Source organism: Perognathus longimembris, chromosome 27, assembly GCF_023159225.1.
Source record: "Perognathus longimembris pacificus isolate PPM17 chromosome 27, ASM2315922v1, whole genome shotgun sequence".
NCBI lineage: Eukaryota > Metazoa > Chordata > Mammalia > Rodentia > Heteromyidae > Perognathus > Perognathus longimembris.
In genome coordinates this window covers 870,424-887,919 of record NC_063187.1, presented here as the reverse complement: position 1 = coordinate 887,919, position 17,496 = coordinate 870,424, and positions in this window count along the sequence as shown.

Sequence of the window (17,496 nt, the reverse complement as noted above, 5' to 3'; positions counted from 1 at the left end):
TTCTGTATATGTGGTGCTGGGGAATGGAACCTAGGGCCTCGTGTATCCGAGGCAGGCACTCTTGCCACTAGGCTATATCCCCAGCCCTGGAGTATTTTTTTTTAAGCTTTAGTTGCAACACTGAAGATATTCAAGTTATGGTTAGATTTGTTCAGGAAGAAATTTAATCAATTTTAATGCACCTGTCGAGATGATATTTTTCTCTACTCTCAGACAAAAATCAGATTTTCTTTTTCTTTTTTTTGCCAGTCCTGGGCCTTGGACTCAGGGCCTGAGCACTGTCCCTGGCTTCTTTTTGCTCAAGGCTAGCACTCTGCCACTTGAGCCACAGCGCCACTTCTGGCTGTTTTCTATATATGTGGTGCTGGGGAATCGAACCCAGGGCTTCACGTATATGAGGCAAGCACTCTTGGCACTAGGCCATATTCCCAGGCCCCCAAATTCAGATTTTTAAAACTAACCTTCATTTAACATGTGTATTACAGAAAACACATATCAGATTGTGTGTGTGTGTGTGTGTGTGTGTGTGTGTGTGTGACAAAAGATGGATTGCTTCATTAGACAAAAATGGAAGGAAGGAGCCGGGCCCTGGTGGCTCACAGCTGTCATCCCAGCTACTCAGGAGATTTGAGGATCGTGGTTCAAGGCCAGCCTGGGCAGGAAGGTCTGTGAGACTCTCATCTCCAATGAACCACCAGAAAACCACACTTGAGTGAAAGAGTTCAGGGACAGCGCCCAGGCCCTGAGTTCAAGCCCCAGCACCATACCACAAAAGGGGAGGAAGGATGGAGAGAGAGCACACATTAATTAAGTACCATGGAAGGACTTTATTAGATTTCTTTGATAATTGCATTGATTCTAAAGATAAAACATAAGGGCCATCTGTTTAATTTTAATCGCATTTCAGTAAAATTTTGGAAAAATGAAGGTTGAATACAGACACACTCGGTACCTGTAGCTCAGTGGCACACAAACGTGTTTTATATGAAAGCCTTAGTGCTGCACACGAAAGTGTTTCATATGAAAGATTTTACACAGAACACTCATAAGCCTGGCACTGGTGGCTCATGCCTGTCACCCTCGCTACTCAGGAGGTTGAGATTTGAGGATCAAAGGTTCGAAGCCAGCCTGGGCAGGAAAGTTCCCCAACGAGACTCTTATTCTCCAGCAAAAAGCTGGAATGTGGGTGTGGTTCAAATGGTAAGAGCACCACTAACCTTGAAGGAAAAAGCTCAGGGACAGCGCCCAGGCCCTGAATTCAAGCCCCAGGACTGGAATAACAAAAACCAAAAGAATCAGAGAGATCTCTCCCTTAACCTTTGGCTTTCTAGAACAATCCATCTCTAAATCAGAGGGAACTGGCTGGGTTCCAGTTTTGAGCTAGTCATAAATGTGGCTAGAGAGATGCTGTGGAAATTTGCTGCGAAGCTTAAATTTTTAACAGTACTTAATTTTTTTTTTAGCTTAAACTTGCACTCTCTAAATTTGGATGTCCTATAGTAGCAGATTCTGACCTTCCTGTCCTATTTGTAGCCAATAAAGAGTGGAGATTTTTTAAAATGATCACCCCCTCGTATAAATAGATTTCCTGATTTATTAAGAAATTAGAAAGAAATAAAACCATCCACCTCTCCCCAAACAGAATTTTTTGAAAGCCTTGGAAATGGAACTCATTAGAATTCTGAACTCCAGTGGGTCTGTCTGTCTGTCTATGAAATGCCTAAATATGAGATCAGATTATGCTTTGAGTGAACACTATCACATTTCATTTTGCCAAGGGAAATCTATCAGCTTTATTCCTGTTACCAGAGCAACAACAGCAACCACCACCACCAAAAGACACTGTCTTCATTCCTCTCAGTCTGTCCAGGGCTTTTGTGACATTCTTTTTACATAAAATCTAGAGGGGAGACATTAAAATATTTATGTGAATGAGAACACATTCAAACATAGTACAAATCCTGTTCATTGTTTATTTTAATATGGTGTATGTGTGTGGTAGGAGAAGCAAGCTACTGCTTTCTCTTTTATTTTTTATCAGCATTTTGTTTTTGTTTTTTTCTTCTATCTCTAGCACCTAAAGAATAATAAATTACATAAATTGACTATGTATGTGTGTATATGTGTATACACACACAAATATTTAGAGAGATATATAGATATGTAGATAGATAGGTAGAGTCAATGAGCATTTGAGTAATCCAAAGTCCTTAGTTCTTTTGTTTCTCAAAAGAGAAACCATAGGCCAGGTGCCGGTGGCTCACGCCTGTCATCCCAGCTACTCAGGGGGCTGAGATCTGGGGACTGTGGTTTGAAGTCAGCCTAGGCTAGAAAGTCTGCGAGACTCATCTCCAATCAACCACCCAAAAGCTGGAAGTGGAGCTGTGGCTGAATTGGTAGAGCCCTCACCTTGAGCACAAAAGCTCAGGGACAATGCACAGGCCCTGAATTCAAGACCCAGGACACACACACACACACACACACACACACACACACACACACACACACACACACTATTTGTGCTCATGGAAAGGAGGGAGATTACAGAGACGGGGTTGGGGAGTGACAGGGAGTACCTTAAGTTTTCCTAGCTTGGATCCCTCTTGTATTTCATTCATGTACAATCTGTTGCTTTCCAGCTCTAAATTCTGTCTGTTCGGGTTGTAGGTCCACCACCCACAGGAACTGTAGTCCATGAGGCTGTTTTCTACAAATGTGTACACATTAGCTAGGCCTTGGAGAAGTCTGTTAGTGGTATGTACCTGTCCTCAGTGGAAGGCATAGAACCTTCTGGTAGGGAGGGCTTTAGGAGTCATAGGGTAGCCATGTTTGGTTCTCTGGCCAGTTGCAATCTTGGTGGAATCATACAATTAATTGGTGCTTGTTTCTCAAGTGTTCAACACCAATCCTGGGAGCTCTCCCCTTGGTGCATCAGCCGGTCGACCCGCCCCTTCACAACACACAGAAGTCACAAGTGGGGATGATTGATGGCTGCTAAGATCCATAGGAGAGAGAAATAGAAAGCCATTAAGAAGCTCGAGTAAGCCCGGCTCTGGTGGCTCACGCCTGTCATCCTAGCTACTCAGGAGGCTGAGATCTGAGGATCACGGTTCGAAGCCAGGAAAGTCTGTGAGACTCTTATCAACAAAACAAAACAGAAGAAACAACAGACAAGGGTAGGGCTGAGGCTCAAGTTGGTAAAGCGCTAAGCCTGGAGCAAAAGCAGCTTAGGGACAGACAGCTCTCAGGCCCTGAGTTCAAGCCCTAGGACTGGCACATACACACACACCACACACACACACACACACACACACACACAGACTGCTTAATATTTCCCCCCACATTTCTGGAATATTACAAGATCTCTAGTTACTGTAAAATATAGCTTGGTCTGGAAAATATTGAAGAAAATTTTCCATGAACTATTATTCTACATGTGTGCTGTGAGCTGTTATTTTCCAAGCGTCAGTTTTCAGTGGCTAGAGGCGAGAGTGATGGAAAAGCTCAGGTTTTTATTCTCCTCCATGTCGTCTGATTATCAAGTTGATGCATGTATAATGATAATCCTGGCAAAAAGTTTTAGGTCAGGTTAGAAAATTGAAATCATCTTGGAAGTGTAGGTGGACTTGCTTTGCTTATTACACATCAAGCTCTAGAAACGCCTCTGTACATCACTTTTATATTAGCGATTTTTAAAAAAAGTAAAAATAAGAGAAGAAAACTTTGTGGGCAGGAAGTATGGGGGAAAGATGTTTTTAGAGTTTGTTTCCTTTTTTGTTTGTCTTTGAGTGTTTGTTTTTAGAGTTTCATATAAAATGTAGCAGGAATGGAAAAAAAATAAAACCACTTTCGCTGGCACTTTAAAAAATGTGAATGGTGAAAAAATAATAATGTCTTGCAGGGCCCTGGTGGCTCATGCCTGTCATCCCAGCTACTGAGGAGGCTGAGAACTGAGGATCACAGTTCAAAGCCAGCCCAGGCAGGAGAGTCTATGAGACTCTGATCTCCAATGAACCACCAGAAAACTGGAAGTGGAGCTGTGGCTCAAAGTGGTAGAGCACCAGCCTTGAGCAGAAGCAGCTCAGAGACAGCACCCAGGCCGTGAGTTTAAGCCCTAGGTCACACACACACACACACACACACACACACACACACACACATACACACACACACACACACACATCTCTGTTGGTTCTCTTGAGTTGCTTCTTTCCACAGTCATAAATGCAAGTGTCAGAGGGGGTAGCTTTGCGATAAAAACATGTCTTTTCCTTTTTATTTGTTCATTGTAAGTAATTCGGGCTGGCAATAGAAAGCTCAATATATCTCCATTTCTCTACCTCCCTTCCTTGGAGAACAATTCAGAAATGAAACCCAGGTGAATAAAATGACTTTTAGAAATAGCTGTGTGATGTCTTTTTTATTTCTCAGAAGTAGCTGGGTAATGCTACCTCTTTTTCTGTTTGTTTTATTTCATATTTATGTCCATACATATATTCATATGGATTAAAAATAATGCTACATAGTCAGGCACTGGTGGCTCAGGCCTGGCATCCCAGCTACTCAAAAGGCTGAGATCTGAGGATCAAGGTTCAAAGCCAGCCTGGGCAGGAAAGTCTGTGAGATTCTTATCTCCAATGAACCACCAAAAAAACAGAAGTGGAGTTATGGCCAAAGTGGTAGAGCACCAGCCTTGAGTGAAAAAGCTCAGGGACAGCACCCAGGACCTGAGTTCAAACCCCGGGACCTGTACCAAAAAAATATATGAATGAGTCAATATTATTCTTTGAGTCCTAGGGGCATATTCATAAACCCCAAATAAAATGCACACCGTGTTTCCTGCTCAGCTGGGTGCCTTTGAGGAGCTCGCATGGTGCTCTGGTGTGTGAATTCTTTCAATAACACTGTTGGCAACTTCCATTGCTTTGGGGTCTCGTGGCCTGCTTCTGCCATTTTCTCAGCCAGTGGCATCAGCGAAGGTGATCTTGGTCCCATTGTCCTTCCCGGTGTGCTGGCTCTCAGAATCAGGCCACATGCCTCCCTGTGGATTTTATTAATATTGGACCTGGTTTTTGTGCGGTGCAAACCTTCCAGGCCACAGCTATTTTAGGAAAAGGGATTCTATTACCCAATGGGAGAATCTGTCTGGTGTGTAGCTGAGTCATGTCGAGTGAGCAAGCAGAGATTTACTGAACCCCTGGGCTTACAGTTAACACTGGAGGTGGGGGGGGGGGGGTTGAAGGCAGGACACCCAATCGGCTTTCCCAGCTAGCATAAAAAATAGAAAGAAAATCTACATTCCTGTTCATTCCGTGACTCCACTTTTATTTAAATATTCAAAAACAGATCTTGAAAATCCAATTGCATGTATTTCACAATCCCCCTCCAAACCGAAAATGAGGATAATTATAAGTGATAGACTTAAATTTTTTTTTCTCTATGCTTCAAAACTTACTATTTGGCACTGGAAGCATGGCTCAAGTGGTTGAGCACCAACCAATGCCGCCAAAGTGTTAGATACCAAGTATGAGTCTTGGTCTCAGCCAAAAGCAAAACAAATTTAAGAATATATATTATTTTACATGTACAGTGAGATTCACAAGGATAAGAAAAATTGAAGTTGTAGGACTTATGCCTTTGTTTATAACTCATATTATGCTTTTGAAAATGTGAAAGAAAAAGCCCTTGGTATTCCTTTTATTTCAGTAGATTGATAATTTTTATAAAATCAGCCTTAATATCTCAATATCTTAATATTCATTTATTATTTATTGCTGGTCAAGGGGCTTGAACTTAGAGCCTGGGTGTTGTCCCTGAGCTCTTCTGCTCAAGGCTAGCACTCTACCACTTTAATATAGCACCACTTCTAGTTTTCTAGTGGTTCATTGGAGATAAGATTCTCATGGACTTTGCTGCCCAGGCTGGCTTTGAACCACAATCCTCAGATCTCAGTCTCCTGAGTAGCTGGGATTACAAGAATGAGCCACCAGCACCCAGCTCTACTTGATAAATTTTATCCAAATAAAATAAATAAAATGCACAAATTTGAAACTAAGTAAACATTTTGAGAAGCGAAATGTAAATTCATTAAAGAAAAAAAGATAGAAAGGTTAGCATTACATGCTGGAACAAATAGGTACTAAAGAAAAAAAGCACACAAAAATGAGAATATCAAACTACTTCAACTATGAAAGTAAAATGATAAAAATGGTCCTGTGGAAATATTTCTATAGTTTAACACATTTATTTTTAAAGCTAAAACAAATGGTTTGATGTAAGCTTGTAACTTGCAGCATTTTGTTGAGTGAAGCAATGTACTCTGCGTTTACTTTCTTCTTAATCCTCAAAGTTTCGTCTACAGGTAAAATCTGTTAACTCACAGAATGGCCCATTAACCACATTGATACCCTATGTATATATTCATATTATATCATATATCACATCCTATATAATGTCTAACTCCTTCTAACCACTGGGGTTACACCTGCAGCCCTTCCACATTTTAGTTTATATTTTTTATTTAGGGTCACACTCATTTGTTTTGTTTTGTTTTTGCCCAGGGCTGACCTTGGACCATGACCTTCCTGTTTATGTCTCCCATGTGTCTGGATTATAGACTTGGGCCAGCAAGCTCATCTTTTTGTTATGATGAGGTCTCACCAGAAACAGCGCATGTTTTCTCTTGTATGTGGAAGCTAGATCTAGAATAGCCCAGGACATGGTAAATGATACAGAATTCTAGACATCCACACACAGGGAGACGCAAGGAGGACGCTCTCAGGGGAGAGACACAAGGGCGCAAGGGCACTGGGCCTCTCATCAGATAAAATCATTTTTATCCAAATGAAGTCCAGGAAATGGAAACTGAATTTATCTTTGTTGTTGTTGTTTCTTTTTGTCTTGTGTGTTGGTTTCTCTGTCTTTGGGAGGGTGATGGGGACACAGAAATGGAAGGACAGAGGGGGAACAAAGGCAGCCGTGGTCCTCACTGGACGCGATGTGGAAAATGAACTCGACAACTCGTGCGTGGGGATGGGAGGGGAAAACTGGGAGAGAGTGAGGGAAGGGGGAACACGGTCCAAAAAGAAATGCACTCATGACCTGACTTATGGAACTGTCACCCCTCTGTCCATCACCTTTACAGTAACAATAAAATATTTTTTAGACTGGGAAGGTGGCTCAGTGGTAGACCGCTTGCCTAGCATGCGTGAAGCCCTGGGTTCGATTCCTCAGCACCACATACACAGAAAAAGCCAGAAGTGGCGCTGTAGCTCAAGTGGTAGAGCACTAGCCTTGAGCAAAAATGAGCCCAGGGACAGGGCCCAGGCTCTGAGTTCAAGCCCCACAACTGACAAGAAAGAACTAAAGAACTACTTTGCTGAGTACCAGGAAAGCTAGTATGTTTTATACAAGGCACCAGCAAATCAATGCCAGTCCTTGGTCTTGAACTCAGAGCCTGGTCAAAGCTGTGCTTTTGCCTTTTTTTTTCCTCCACAAGGCTGGTGTTCTACTACTTGAGCCAAGGCTCCATTTCTGGCTTTTAGGTGGTTCACTGCAGATAAGAATATCATGGACTTTCCTGCCTGGGCTGCCTTTGAACTGTGATCCTCACATCTCAGCCTTCTGAGTAGCTGGGATTACAGGCGTGAGCCACCGCACTGGGTAGAACTACACATTCTGACAAGCAAAGCAGACACAGGCTGCTCGCTTTATAGAAATTATTTTGCCAATAAACTATTATTGAAATAGTTGCCTTTTAATCCTTGGTACTCTTACATTGTCAAATGTAAAGTTCAAGAAGCGCTTCGTGTTGCACCCCTGTAATCCCAGCTATCTGGGACGCAGAGGGAGGAGGGTGAAAGTTTGAGGCCAACTAGAATATCATGAATATATTTTGTATGTTTTTATTTATATACATTTATTTATATAACATATATATAATAGAACTATGCATCTAATTTAAACACTAGAAGTGGGTGAGTTTTGTATGTTATTTTTTATAACTAGAAAATGTCCTTAGTGAAAATGTTAAAACAATAATTAAAATATTTCTAATTTTTGTGATATACTATTTGAAAATTGAGCCCAGGCTGAATTATAAGTGGCTTTGTTGATGATTGAACAGAAAAAAAAAAAAAAGTAATAATAATTGAATTTCAACAAGTGACCAGGAGAGGGCGCCATGGACACAAGTTCTCCGCAGCATCTGAAGAATTGCAGGAAAGGGCTCCATTTCAGTGCTGGGGCCATGTGCAAATCTACATCATATGAAGTTATTCTTGTCTGTGCTTTCTGGCTTCCTGGGTGCATTTGGCTTTGGCTTTGCTTTTTTCTGTGTGTTTTGTTTTGGGTTTTTGTTGTTGTTTTGTATGTGCCAGTCCTGGGGCTTGAACTTGGGGCCTGGGTGCTGTCCCTGAGCTTTTTCGCACAAGGCTAGTGCTCTATCACTTGGGCACAGCTCCCCTAATGGTCTTTTGGAGGTCCACTGGAGATGAGAGTTTCATAGACTTTCCTGTCCAGCTGCTTCGAACTGTGATCCTCAGATCTCAGACTCGTGAGTAGCTGGGATGACAGGCCTTTCTAAGACCGACACAAACTCAGAAACCATGTGAAAAATAATAAAAAGAATAGAATTTCACTGTATGTTTTAAATCAGTGTGGCAAAACCCAGCATACACAAACACCACACTGTACACTTGTATTTACGGGTAGAATTATACTCAGGGCTTGTCATTTACCTAAAATGTCTCAAGGCTGTCAAAAAATAATTAAAAGAAAAAAAAATGAGCAACATATTAAGTAATCACAGTGTATTAAATCCTGTAACATTCAGAAACCTTTTGTAAGTTGATTGAAAAAAAGAACAAAAATTCAAGCTTCTACGGAAAGATGCCCAAAGAACAGAAGCCAAAAACACAGATGGAAAGTTGTTTTAAGCCCAGAAAAACCATAGCTGTCATGAGAGAGGTGTAATGAATATGCAAATGAGGATGCAAATGAAGGAGGGCAAAGGTCAGCACACCCTATGTGGCTGGGTGTAGAAAGGTTTTCTGCAGGGGCTGTTGCTGAGACTGTCTCCATGGAAACCAACTAATAAATTCCAACACCATACCGGGCATGGTAGCACATGCTTGTAATGCCAGCACTGGGAAGGACAGGCAGGAGGACCTTGAGTTTCAGGTCGCATAGTGAGTTCAAGACCAACCTGGGCTATATACTGAGAGCCTGTTTCATAGTAAGGCATATTCATGCCGGGCCAAGTAGCTGACTGTTATGGTACCTGCCTGTGAGGCCTTCAGCTTTCCTGGCTCGACCGGATCTGATTCTCTCGGAACAGGACCCATGCTAGAAGAAAGTGCTCTGTGACTCACGCCTGTCATCCCAGCCACTCAGGAGATTGAGATCTGAGGATCCAGGTTCAAAGCCAGACTGGGCAGGAAAGTCCGTGAGACTCTTATCTCCAATGAACCACCAGAAAATCAGAAGTGGCGCTGTGGCTCAAGTGGTAGCCTTGAGCAAAAGAAGCTCAGGGACAGCCCCAGGCCCTGAGTTCAAGGCCTAGGATCAACACACACACACACACACACACACACACACACACACACACACACACACCCCACAAATACACATTTTAAATTAAGAAAGTTGTAACCCTTCTTTCCTCCCTCCCTCCTTCCTTTCCTTTCTCTCTATTCATTCTTACTTCTTTGCCTCCTTTCTTCCTTTCTCATTCCTCCTTCCTTCCTTTCTTTCTCTCACTCCCTTGTTTTTCTTTCTGTTCCTTCACCCATCCTCCAGTTCTTTTTTTTTTTTTGGCCAGTCCTGGGCCTTGAACTCAGGGCCTGAGCACTGTCCCTGGCTTCTTCCCGCTCAAGGCTAGCACTCTGCCATCTGAGCCACAGCGCCCCTTCTGGCCATTTTCCATATATGTGGTGCTGGGGAATCAAACCGAGAGTTTCATGTGTTGGAGGCAAGCACTGTTGCCACTAGGCCATATTCCCAGCCCCCTCCATTTCTTTTTTCTCCTTCCTCTTTCCTATTCTTCCCTCTCTCTTCTTCCTTCCTTCTTTCATTTCTCTCCTTTTTCTCTCTTCATTTTTCCTTCTTTTCTTCCTTCCTTCCTTCCTTTCTCTCTTCCTTGTTTTTCCCTTCTTTCTCGTCCTTTGTCCTTCCTTCCTTCCTTTCTCTCCCCTTCTTCCTCCCTGTTCTTCCTTTCCTTCCTTCCTTTCTCTTTTTCTTTCTCTCTTCATTCTTCCTTCCTCTCCTCTGCCCTTCCTCCCTCCCTCCTTCCCTCCCTCCCTCCCTCCCTCCCTTCTTTCCTTCCCCAGAATTCTGGTCTCCAACCCATCATTGCAAGGAAATTCTACCCATCCTGTTAGGAAGACAGAACATCTCATTTAAAACACATCTGAACGAAGTGCGAGGCCCTGGGTTCAAACCCTCATGCCAGCCAAAAATGACCTTTTAAAAGAATAAAACACATTCTCTTCTCTCTAACAAAGTTTTGAATGTTAGACTTTCAAAATAACAGTTTTCCAAAAATAGATGCTGAATCTCAAAGATTCATCTCTGTTTCATCCATGGCAGTCATTCTGTGTAGCCAAATATTGCTGGAGGGAGGAATATTACAAGGGAGGAAAAAAGGGCAAGGCTGGGCTTGTTGGCAAACCTTTGTAATCCCAGAGTTTGGGAGGCAGAAAAAGGAGGACCAAAAGTTGGAGGCCCACCTTTATAATGAGACTGTCTCAGAGCAACAAAAACAACTATGAAAGGCTTGGGCTAAACCCAAGGCCCTGAGTTCAAATCCCAGTATTCTCTCCTCCTCAAACCCCAAACACAGATTCGTGTGTCGTTTTCCTCCATGGCATGCAGACACACAGAACATTAAAGTCTTCAAAACTCACTCTGTGAAAAACGCAGTTTCTTACAAATGACTCTAAGGAGTGTGCTTAATTCCGGACATCACTACCTTTTAACGAATTTCTTTCCCTTAAGTTTTAATTTAGCAAAGGCCAGGTCTGTAGAAAGACAATTTTCATAAGGTTGCCATCTAGAACGGAAGAAATTGAGAGGACTCGTGGCTTCGGGCTCCAATACCATAAAGAAGAAATGCACGGAATAATTTAGAGGAAAACAGATAATTATGATTATTACTATTATAGGTAGGAAGGAGGTGGAAATGGCAAAGCTTTGAACATATTACCAGATGTGGGTTGTTTTTGTCAGTCCTGGGCCTTGAACTCAGGGCCTGGATGCTGTCCCTGAGCTCTTTTGCACTTGAGCCACAGCTCCACTTCCGGTTTTCTGGTGGTTCACTGGAGATGAGAGTCGCTTGGACTTTCCTGCCTGGGCTGGCTTTGAACCACAATCCTCAGATCTCAGCCTCCTGAGTAGCTGGGATGACAGGCGTGAACACCAGTGCTCATGTTTCCTGATATTTTAAGATTCAGTGTTGCCCCGTCCCCCCTTCAGCTCCAAACACACAGCTCAGTCAAACATGGAGATCTGATGAAAAGCAAAGGAATGGGCTTGGCCCAGCCGCTCACGCCCAAGATCTGAGCTACTCAGGAGGCCAAGTGTGAGGATACAGGTTCAAAGCCAGCCCAGGCAGACAAACCAGAGCACCTCTTAAACCTCCATGGAACCAGCAAAGTGCCAGGCTGGAGGTGTGGTTCAAGGGGTAGCGTGCCAGCAGTGAGTTGTACAGACTGAGTAAAAGTGCAAGGGCTCGAGTGCAAGGCCAGGCACCAGAGAAGGGAAGGGAGAGAGCTCTGTGGAAGCGGTTCACGTGTGTAGGGAGGGGTGGGAGAGGGAGAGAGGCCTGGAGGGGTGAGGCTGACAAGGATGGAGGAAACCCACCCTGCTTATCACTAATGAGACAGGCAGACAGACAGGCAGACAGGCAGACAGACAGGCAGACAGGCAGACAGGCAGATAGGCAGGCAGGCAGGCAGACAGACAGGCAGACAGGCAGGCAGACAGGCAGACAGATAGGCAGGCAGACAGGTCGCCCCTCGGGGTGAGGAGGCCTTGACTCAACAGAGTCCCGAGACACCAGGACTCACGGAACACCACAGAAGAGGGGCCCATGGTCCAAGCCCCACTTCCTGCTGTCATAGCCAGAAGGCTGTGTGCTTCCTCCTCCCCCCTCCTCCTCCCCTCCTTTTCCTCCTCCTCTTCTCCTTTTTCCCAATTCCCTCCTCCTCCTCCTCCTCCTCCTCCTCCTCCTCCTCCTCCTCCTCCTCCTCCTCCTCCTCCTCCTCCTCCTCCTCCTCCTCCCCTCCTCCCTCCTCCCCCTCCTGTCCTTTCTCCTTCTCTTCCTCTTCCCCTCCTCCTCCTCTCCTTCCCAATTCTCTTTTTCCCCCTCCTTCGCTTCCTTCTCCTTTACTCCTTCCTCCTCTTCCTTCTCCTCCTCCTCCTTCACTTCCTCCCCTCTTCCTTCTCCTTTTCTTCTTCTTCCTCCTCCTTTCTTTTTCTTCATCTTTCTATTTTTTCTATTTCTTCTATTCTTCCTCCTCTTCCTCCTCCATCACTTCCTCCTCCTCTTTCTCTTTTTCTTCCTCCTCTTCTTCTTCCTCCTTTCTTCCCCCTCCTCTTCCTCCCCCTCCCCACGCCCCTCCTCACTCAGGGGCAGGTGGGCAGGAGTTCCAATGGCATGAAGTGGTTGTTCACTCTCTCATCAGCCCACCAAGGGCTCAGAAGCTCCCCAGTTTTCCCTGGGGTCTTGCTCTTACTTTCCAGTGATCTCAGCCTCTCCTGGGGCTCCATCCGCCCCCACTCTGGAGCCATCTTGTTTTTGCTTCCCAGCCTTGGCCCCCACTCCGTTCCGCACCCTGGGGCAGGTCTGGGGTCTGGGGTGGGTTGGGTTAGGCCGCACCCCAGGGCGGGTCTGGGGTGTGGGTATATGGAGTAGGTTACCCTGCACCCCAGGGTGGGTCTGGGGTGTCTGGGATCGGGGTGAGTGTGGTCCACAGTCTCCCCCCAGGATTTGGGTCATGCGCTTTCTAACTGGAATCTCGAAACCCGCGTTCTGCCTACAGCGGCAGGAAGAAGAAGGCTCCCGATTTGCTTAAATACCCCAGGAATGGCACCCTGCACGGGGTGCTTGGGCGCCTGGCCAATGTGGGGGGTCACAGCATCTCAAAGCATGGGCAGAGAGCCAAGCCTGCCCTCTCCCTCCCCCTTTCTTTCTTCCCTTTCATTCTCCCTTTTTTTCTTCTCACCTTCCTTTCCCATTTTTCTTTCTAACTTCCTTCTTTCTTCCTTTCCTTTCTGCCAGTCCTAGGGCTTGAACTCAGGGCCTGGGCACTGGCCTTGAGCCTCTCTGTGCTGCTCAAGGCTAGCACTCAACCACTTGAGCCCCAGCACCACTTCTGGCTTTTTCTATCTATGTGGTGCTGAGGAATCGAACCCAGGGCTTCATGCATGTATGCGAGGCAAGCACTCTACCACTAAGCCACATTCCCAGGCAAGAAAAGACTTTTCCTAGGCGTTTCCAAACTTGATCTTCCAAATTTGATCCAAAGTTGCATCAAAGTAACAGATTTCAAGATATGATAAATTGAATGTTTTTTGTTTCCGTGGATTAATCTTATCTTTTCAAGCGTTTCCTTCTCCTTTTCCTTCTAGTTAATGGCTGCCTTTTCTTTGTTTCCCCTCCAGTCTTCACTGAAAATTCTAGAAGGCTTAGAGACATTTTGAAACTAACATCTTTTATGTTTGTATTTCTAGTTCTTTTAAACAATGCTTAAATTACAGTGGGTAGCATGTAGTTTGATGAAAATATTTGATAGGAAAAATCATTGGAAATGTTGAAAGCAGAATAAAAATGAGATGGTTTTGTTCTGGAAAAGAAATTACAGATTTAAAAAAAAATCTGTGATATCTCAGTACAGAATAGAATGCCTGACAAGAGTTAGCCACAATCTGGGTGACATTTTCTTTGCTGGGGTCACTGATAAGAAGGAATTTTGCCTGCTCTTTCTGAGTTAGCTAGATTGTAGTCTTTGGTTTTAAATGCTTTGGTTTGTTTGTTTTGTGCCAGTACTAAGTCTTGAACTCAAGGCCTTAGACTTTCAATTGGCTTTTTCACTCAAGGCTGGTACTCTACCATTTGAGCCACACCCCACTTCTAGCTTTTTGGTGGTTGATTGGAGAGAAGAGTCTCTTAGAAGGTGGGAATGTGGCCTAGTGGTAGAGTGCTTGCCTTGAGCACAGAGAGGCTCAGGAACAGAGCCCAGGCCCTGAGGTCAAGTCCTATGACCCGCAGGGGAAAATAAAACATCTCATGTACTTTCCCTTTCCTGCTTTAAGTTCACAGCTAATTGTGATCCCCTATCTCAGCCTCCTAAGTAACTAGGATTAGCATTGTGAGGCTGTAATCTTGAAGAAGGTGAAAACAAAAATAATCAAGACCAGAATGAGAGATTTACTTTAATGGTAGAGTGCTTGTCTAGCATGCTTAAGACCCTGGTTCAATTCCCAGCAGCACAATAAATAATAGTAAGAGGAAAGTTTGTAATAAAAAAAATCTGAAAAGAAGACAAACCTTCCACAACCTAGGCACTCTTCAATGAAATGTCTTTTTTTTTTTTTAAAGAATAATTTGGTGCAGTTAGCGGGAAGATTAGAGCAGAAATAAAACAATAGAAATAATACATTTGATTGCCAGGCACCAGTGGTTCACACCTGTCATCCTAGCTGCTCAGGAGACTGAGACCTGAGGTTCAAAACTAGCTTGGGCAAAAAAGTCCATGAGACTCTTATCTCCAATGAACCACCAGAAGACTAGAAGTGGAGCTGTGGCTCAAGTGGTAGAGCACCAGCCTTGAGCTCATGAGCTCAGAGAAAGCATCCAGGCCCAGAGTTCAAGCCCCACCACTGACAGAAAGAAAAAGAAAGAAGGAAAATTAGTTTCATTTCCATATGCTAGTAATGAACTCTCAGAAAAAGGAATTAAACTCATGATGATATAAAAAACAAAATACTTAGGGATAAATTTAAATAAAGAGGTCAAAGACATTCTGTAAAATATGAAACATGGATGACAGAAGTTAAAGATGCAAATAAATGCCACCCTCCTTTTTGGCCAGTCCTGGGACTTGAGCTCAGGGCCTGGGCGCTGTCCCTGAGCTTCTTTCGCTCAAGGCTAGTGCTCTACCACTTGAGCCACAACACCACTTCCAGCTTTTTCTGTGTATGTGGTGCTGAGGAATCAACCCAGGGCTTCATGCATACAAGGCAAGCGCTCTACCGCTAAGCCAACATTCCCAGCCCCTAAGTGGACCATTTGGTTTGTGGGTTGGAAAAGTCAATATTCTTTTTTAGGTTTTTTTTCTTTTTCTTTTTCTTTTTTTTTTTAAAGTTTTTGGTTGGTCTTGGGGCTTGAACTCAAGCTAAGGCACTATTGCTGAGCTTTTTTTGCTCAAGGCTGATGTTCTACCACTTGAGCCACAGCTCTACTTTCTGGCTTTTTGGTAGGTAGAGACAAAAGTCTCAGAATTTCCTATCCAGGATAGGTTTGGCCCTCAGTCCTCAGATCCCAACCCCCTAAGTAGATGAAATTACAGGTGTGAGCCACTAGCAACTAGACACTAAAGATTCTTTCTTTCTTTTTTTTTTTTTTTTGCCAGTCCTGGGCTTGAACTTAGGGCCTGGCTGCTGTTACTGAGCTTCTTTTGCTCAACGCTAGCACTCTACCTCTTGAGCTACAGCTTTTTCTGTGTATGTGGTGCTGAGGAATCGAGTCCAGGGCTTCATGCATGCTAGGCAAATACTCTACCACTAAGTCACAGTCCCAGCCTGATTCTTTATTTTTGTTCCAGTATTGGGATTTGAACTTAGGGCCTCACACTCTTGCTTGGCTTTTTACTAAAGACTGGCAGTTTACTACTTGAGCTACAGCCCTACTTCCAAATTTTTGCTAGCTAATAGGTAATAAGAATCTCATAGGTGTTTCTACCCATGCTGACTTGAAACCAAGAGTCCTCAGATCTCAGTTTCCTGAGTAGCTAGGATTACATTGCATGGTCATAGTCCATATATATATTTTTTATTTTATTTTATTTTTTTGCTGCTCCTGGGGTTTGAACTCAGGGTCTGGGCTCTGTCCTTGAGCTTCTTTGTGCTTAAGGTAGCGCTCTACTATAGTACCTCTTCTGGCTTTTTCTATGAATGCAGTACTGAGGAAATGAACCCAGGGTTTCATGCATGATAGGCATATAGTTAATATTCTTTAAATGCCCTCATTAATCAAAATATTTTATAGATCCAATGTAATTCTTATCAGAGATCCCAGTAACTTTTTAAAAACAGAAATTGAAAAGAAAATCCTAAACGTCATACAGAATTCCCAAGAACCTCAAGCACCAACACAATCATGAAAAAGACAGAAAGATGGAGGCTTTAGCTTTCCTGATTTCAAAATATACTATAAAGGGGCTGGGAATATGGCCTAGTGGTAAAGTGCTTGCCTTGTATACATGAAGCCCTGGGTTTCGATTCCTCAGCACCACATATATAGAAAAGCCGGAAGTGGCGCTGTGGCTCAAGTGGCAGAGTGCTAGCCTTGAGCAAAAAGAAGCCAGGGACAGTGCTTAGGCCCTGAGTTCAAGCTCCAGGACTGGCAAAAACAAAACAAAACAAAACATACTATAAAGTTCCAGTAATTAAACCAGTGTGGTACTGACATCGACATAGACATATAGATCTCTGAACAGAATAGAGGTTAGACATAAACTCGTGTATGCACGGACAATGGATCTTGTTCAAACAATACAGAATAGGGAAAGAATTGTGTCTTCAACAAATGGTGTTGGAAAAACTAGGTATTCAGAGACACTGGACCATACATAAAACTCAACTCCCAAATGCAGTGAAGATTTACCTTTAAGATCTGTATCTGTAAAACTCCATCACTCTGAATTTGTCACGATTGCTTAGGCTGGCTGCCAAAGGCACAGGCAACCAAGGCAAAAATATGGTTTTACATCAGATGAAATATTAGCACAGTTTCCAGCCACTGGTGGCTCACCCTTGTTATCCCAGCTACTTACGAGGCTGAGATCTAAGGATCACAGTTCAAAGTTTGTGAGACTTTTCTCTCCAGTGAACCACTAAAAAGCCAGAGGTGGAGCTGTGGCTCAAGTGGTAGAGTGCTAGCCTTGAGAAAAAATGCTCAGACTTGAACTCAATCCCTGAGTTCAAGTCCCAGGACCAACACACAGAAAGAAAGAGGAAAGAAGGAAGAGAGAGAGAGAGAGAGAAAGAGAGACAGAGACAGAGAAAGAGACAGAGACAGAAAGAAAGAGAGGAAGGAAGGAAAATAAAGAAAGAAGAGATGGAGAAAGGAAGGAAAGGAAGGAAGAGAGAAAGAAAAAGGATGGAGGAAAGGAAGGGAGAGCAAGCAAGATAGAAAAAGAAGGAAGGAAGGAAGATGAACAGAAAGAAAGAGAGACAGAGGAAAGAAAGAAAGAAAGAGGAAGGAAAAGAAGAAAG